Source organism: Notamacropus eugenii, chromosome 4, assembly GCF_028372415.1.
Source record: "Notamacropus eugenii isolate mMacEug1 chromosome 4, mMacEug1.pri_v2, whole genome shotgun sequence".
Lineage (NCBI taxonomy): Eukaryota > Metazoa > Chordata > Mammalia > Diprotodontia > Macropodidae > Notamacropus > Notamacropus eugenii.
The window spans coordinates 457956548-457962636 of NC_092875.1; the positions used below are offsets into that span (position 1 = coordinate 457956548).

The window sequence follows — 6089 nt, forward strand, 5'->3', positions numbered from 1 at the left end:
CAGCAAATTTCATTATCAATAGCAAGTAGTCAATAAAATATATGACCTTTTTTGTGTTGTCTTACTGGAAAATCTAATGTTGTTTTTTCTCTAAAATTAGAACATGTGTAGAAATTTATATGAACTACTTAAGACTCACCTTAAGATGCCCCCATTGTTGAAAAAAGATTTCAAAAACAGTAGTATTTTTCTGTGATCAGTCTTTTACTGTCACAAGCCTGAGATTCTATTACAACACTTTTTTTAACTAAAGCATTTTGTGATATCTAGGAATTCTGCAACAACTAAATTTAGTTTGTTATAATACTTTGGGAACTCATGTTATTTAAGGATATTTTTATAACCACTAAGCTTTAATGAACTTCAGTTTTAAAGGTTTATATTTGCTTTACAGTGAAAAGAGAGTTATCCTTTTAAAAGTTTTCAACTAATTTTCTTTATAAAAGCTTAGTGACTCTATTAACATTAATACAAATTTAAAACTGTTTTAAAAGAAAAGAAAATACTTTTAGAAGACTTTTTTTTTTAAATATCTCTTGTAAGGTCTACTAAATTTTCATTTTCAAGATAATGTATTGCTAAATTAAATATGTAATGATGTATAAAGAAAAAGAGATCTTACTATTTTGATCTGAACTTGTAGTCATCCCACGGCCTAAGAAAGACTTAAAATTACTGTTTGAACCTATTACATGTAGAAAAAACAAAAAACAAAGATCTTCATTTATAAAATTTCTCTTCCAGAGTGAATATAATTACAGAAGGATAAACAAGCTAATGAAACAAGGATGTACATCTATTCAGTTGTGAGGTTCAAGTTAGAAACCTCTTTTGTTTAAGGCAATATAGCTATGCTCATGAAGAATAATAACTTGTGAGTTATTTTGTCTATGGTAGAAATATAAAGAAAAGTGAAGTAGTGAATAATGGGTTCAATGTTTTGGGAAAAATAAAGGACTGATCAAAAATGTGGAAAGCAGATAAGAAGGTTTGGGATAAATGGCGGTCATCCAAGCCCCTCTTGTCCCTGAATAATTACTAAGTATGTTAAGAGGATATGAAGAAGTTTGACAGTATTCTCATACTCACCTTATTTCTAGTCATTTTCTCCCTACTCCTTTTTGGTTCTTCTTTGTTTATTCTCTTTGCCAAATTTGTGTCGTCTAGGTTCAATATTCTCTACTTGCAGATGACAGTACAGGCTGCACACCACCCACTCTCCAATACCATAGCCCACCACGCTATGGACCTGGCATCAGCCAAATTCCCAACACTGGCCACAGACCCAACCCCTTAAATGGTGGGACCTTGTGAGGCAGGGACGACTCTGTGTTCTCTCTCAACATGAAGCAGTTTCAGAAGCCAAAACCTTTGTCCCTTACCCCAAAAGATTTTTGGTCCCATTTGTTTAAGGAGAGAATGATGGAGTGCTTGGGTACATGTGCTTGGGCCCCAATTTTAAAATCACATCTCTCTTTAAAAGTCACATTTCTCCCTAGCCTCAAAACACTATCCCAGGTAGTTTCTCCCCAGCCCAAGAACATAGCCTGCCCCAGCAACAAATGTTATCTCCCTTCCTACTACAGCAACTGGTTGCACCTATAGAACTTATTAGTCTGAACCAACTCTGTGCTGTCTGAACGAGCTGTGCACTGGGTCATAACAACATTTACCCTTTTAGCTCTTATCATATTTATAAACACACATATACTTATATTCAAACATACATACATACATACATACATACATACATACATACATACATACATATATATATATATATATATATATATATATATATATGTATGTATATGAAAGACCTGGGTTCATATTCAGAGGGAGATAGTGAGTCCAAAAAAGACCCTCCTATCCCAAAGAGTAATGTCAAATAATCACAGGCCCAAAAAGAAACCTTAGAGGAACTTGAAAAAGCATTCAAAAGTCAAATAAAAGAGTGGAAAAACTAGAAAAAAAAATGAATGCAATTCAAGAAAATTTTGAAAAGAAAATTAACCAATTGGAAAAGAGATAAAAAATCTCAAGGAAGAGCATAACTCTTTGAAAATTAGAATTGGCATTGGTTTGACTGTCAGCACCACTATGAAGGACTTATTGGACTTCCTGCAATAGATACAGAGTGCTAGGCCCAGCCAGACCTTGGTGTAGTACCACTTCAAGGAGGTCTACACCAAGACATCATGGCATCTGCTTAAGCTCCAGATGATGAACTTTGTGTTGGATCCTTGCTTTGCCCAGGGTGATAGGCTTTATGGAAACCTCATCAGTGAGTTTGAGCACAGGGTGAATCATCTGTCTTTGGGGGAAATCATTCTACATGTAGTTAGACAGATGACCGATCCTAATGTCACTTTTGTATTTCTGGAAAAGACTCAGGAAAAGGAAAAAATCAGCAATGAGGTCATAATCTTGTGTAAAACTGTATAAAATGGAAAATTGGAGACCTCAATATGAACAAGGAGATGAATGAAGATGTCCAAGGTATGTTTAACAAACTTTCTGGTCTGATGCCTGTGCACAGTAGTTTCTATAACCTTTCCAGCAAGTACTATTAGATGATTGCAAATCATACATCCTTCTGCAAGGATGCCTTGTATTTGCTGGGTTGTATCGAAGTAAAGGACTTCCCAGTGTCCTAAGAACAGAAGATAGCTTTTATGTTGGGCTTGGTTAGATTTCTAGAGAAGGCATGTACAACTTTGAGGAAATTTCCTTTTTTCTTTTAAATTAATTTATTAATTAATTTATTTTTAGATGCCAACATTCATTTTCACAAAATTTTGAGTTCCAACTTTCTTCCCATCTCTCCCCTCCCCTTTCCAATAATACCTTGCATTCCGATTATGACTTCCCTCAATGTACCCTTCCTTCTATCACCCTTCCATTATCCCCATCTTCTCTCTTTTCTTGTGGGGTAAAATAAATTTCTACTCTCCATTACCTGTGTTTTTTTTTTATTTCCCAGCTATATGCAGTAACTCTCAACATTTGTTTCTAATACTTTGAATTCCAACTTCTCTCCCTCCCTCCCTCCCTCCCCAACCCCACTGAGAAGGTAAGCAATTCAATACCAGCTATATATGTGTAATTTTGCAAAAGACTTCCATAATAATCACGTTGTGTAACGCTAACTATATTGCCCTCTATCCTACCCTGTCCTCCCCTTTTTTCTCTCATTTCACCCTGTCCCTTCTCAAAAGTATTTACTTCTAGTTACTCCCTTCTCCCAATTGCCCTGTCTTCTATCATCCCCCTGACCCCACTTGTCCCCTACTCCCCTACTTTCCTGTAGTGTAAGATATATTTTCATACCAAATTTAGTGAGCATGTTATTCCCTCATTAAGCCATATGTGAAGAGAGTAAGCTTCACTTTTTCCCTCTCCCCTTCTCCCTTTTCTCCTCTATTGAACAGGATTTTTCTGACTTTTATGAATTATAGCCTACTTCATTCCATTTCTCCCTTTATCCTCCCAGTATTTTCCTCCCTCACCCCTTAATTTTTATTTTATTATTTTTTTATGAATATCATCACTTCTGATTCAACTCAACCTATATTTTCTGTCTATATGTGTGTGTGTGTGTGTGTGTTTGTGTGTATAATCCCTCCACCTACCCAAATACTGAGAAAAGTCTCCAGAGTTACAAATATTATCTTTCCATGTAGGAATGTAAACAGTTCAGCTTTAGAACATCTTTTACGATTTCTCTTTTCTGTTTACTTTTTCATGTTTCTCTTGATTCTTGTGTATGAAAGTCAAATTTTCTATTCAGTTCTGGTCTTTTCATAATGAATGCTTGAAAGTCCTCTGTATCATTGAATGACCATTTATTCCCTTGAAGTATTATACTCTGTTTCACTGGGTAGGTGATTCTTGGTTTTAATCCCAATTCCTTTGACTTCTGGAATACCCTCTTCTAAGCCCTTTGATCCCTTAATGTAGAAGCTGCTTGATCTTGTGTTATCCTGATTGTATTTCTACAATACTTGAATTGTTTCTTTCTAACTGCTTGCAGTATTTTCTTCTTGACCTGGGAACTCTGAAATTTGGCCAAAATATTCCTAGGAGTTTCTATTTCAGATCTTTCAGGAGGTGATTGGTAGATTTTTTCAATATTTATTTTGCCCTTTGATTCTAGAATATCAGGGTAGTTTTCCTTGATAATTTCATGGAAGATGATATCTAGGCTCTTTTTTTGATCATGGCTTTCAGGTAGTCCCATAATTTTTAAATTGTCTGTCCATGATCTATTTTCCAGGTCAGTTGTTTCCCCCATGAGATGTTTTACATTTTCTTCTATTTTTTCAAACTTTTGGTTTTGTTTTCTAACTGCTTGGTTTATCTCATAGTCATTTGCTTCCCTGAACTCAATTCTCTCTTTGAAAGAATTGTTTTGTTCAATGAGCTTTTGAACCTTGTTTTCCATTTGGCCAATTCTGGTTTTAAAATCTCCTTTACTTCATTGACATTTTGTACCTCTTTTTCCAATTGAGTTAGCCTCTTTTTAAAGGTGTTATTTTCCTCAGCATTTTTTTTTTTGGTTCTCCTTTAGCAGGTTGCTGGCATGCTTTTCAAGTTCTTCTATGGCCTGAGCCCATTTCATATTACTGAAGGCAGAGGCCTTGACTTCCTCTGACATTATACCTTGTTCTTCCTCATTTGAAAGAATGGAAGGAGACACCTGTTCACCAAGAAAGTAACCTTCTATGGTCATATTTTTCCCCTTTTTGGGCATTTTCCCAGCCAGTTACTTGACTTCTGAATCTTTGTCGAAAAGAGGGTCCTAGTGCTTCTCTTCTCCCCAGTACAAGGATGAGATTCAAATCAACTGCTCAATTCCCTCAGGGCTTTGGGAGGGGGAGGGGCTGCCACTGAGGGCTGGGGTTCAGATCAGCTCCTCAATTCTGCCAGAGGCTTTAAGCTGCCTTGACAATGGACCCAGGTGGCGCCCTCAACCACCATAGTTGCCTACCTTCCTTTGGTGCTGCCGCTGCCTGGGGCCAGTGCTGAGGGAACCCCTTTCCCCTCTAGCCCAGCTGTGAAAGTTCTCCCACATTGGCCTTTGGGGCTTTCTTTGTCACTTGTGGTTTGAGGTATCTGGGACCCTCCCTGCTGGGAATTTTGCCCCAGAGGTCTGTTCAGGTAGTGTTTCTCCCAGTGAAGTGTGGCCAGGTCTGGGCTCCACTCTGCTCAGCATCCCGTGAGAAATCGACCTTTCCTTTCAGCCTTCCAGGTTACCCTTGGCTGGAAATCTCTTTCAATCTGTTGTTCTGTGGTTTCTGCTGCTCTAGAATTTGTTGTGAGTCATTTGTTGAGAGGCTGTGGGGGAAGCGCTAGAGTATATGAGTCTTTCCACTTTATCATCTTGGCTCCTCCTCTAAACTCTGGGGAATTTCTTGTGCATCCTGTGCAGGACTCCCTGAGTAACATGGACAGGCAGTGGCTGATGAACATACTTTATGCCTTAAACTGTGAGAACATCAAGAATGTTGAAGCCCTTCTGGAGTCAGCAGCCAGATCTGGTTGCCAAGGAGGCTCTGCTCCTGCAGAAGATTCAGTTGCTTTGCCTCATGCAGATGACTTCAATTCACCCACCTGCAGCATATCTTTGAGGTGATAGCCAAGAGTGGCATGGTGAAGGTATATGAGGTGGAGCTGCTGGTAATGAAGGCCCTTTTGTTGAGTACAGTGAAAGGTAGCATCAAAGAGGTGGACAAATGGGTGCACATGACCTGGATGCAGGCTTGAGTGCTGGATCTGCAGTAGATCAAGGGCATGGAGAATCACTTGGAGTTCTGGTGCACATGTGAAGAGGGTGGAGATACTGGTGGGGCACCAAGTCTACCACATCCTGACCTAGGTGCTCTGAGACTCACAGAAGTTTCTGGGTTCTCACAGGAGCTCCTGGGACTTTCTGCAAACTTCCTGTGAGGGAATGAGTTGCCTGCAGCCTGTGCTGACTATAGTCATTTTGGAGAAAGTGTCCACCCCTGGATATGGGGATGGGTGTCCTTCTAGATGAGATGTGGGGTCCCCACTATGTCCCTTCCTCCCCCCAGCCCAAAGTTGAG

The 6089-nt window shown here is 38.8% G+C and overlaps 1 pseudogene; it reads left to right on the forward strand.

The window, feature by feature from the left end:
- Nucleotides 1-2100: 2100 nt before the first annotated feature.
- On the forward strand, nt 2101-5878 carry LOC140502705 (26S proteasome non-ATPase regulatory subunit 13 pseudogene; annotated as a pseudogene).
- The last annotated feature ends 211 nt before the right edge of the window (nt 5879-6089 follow it).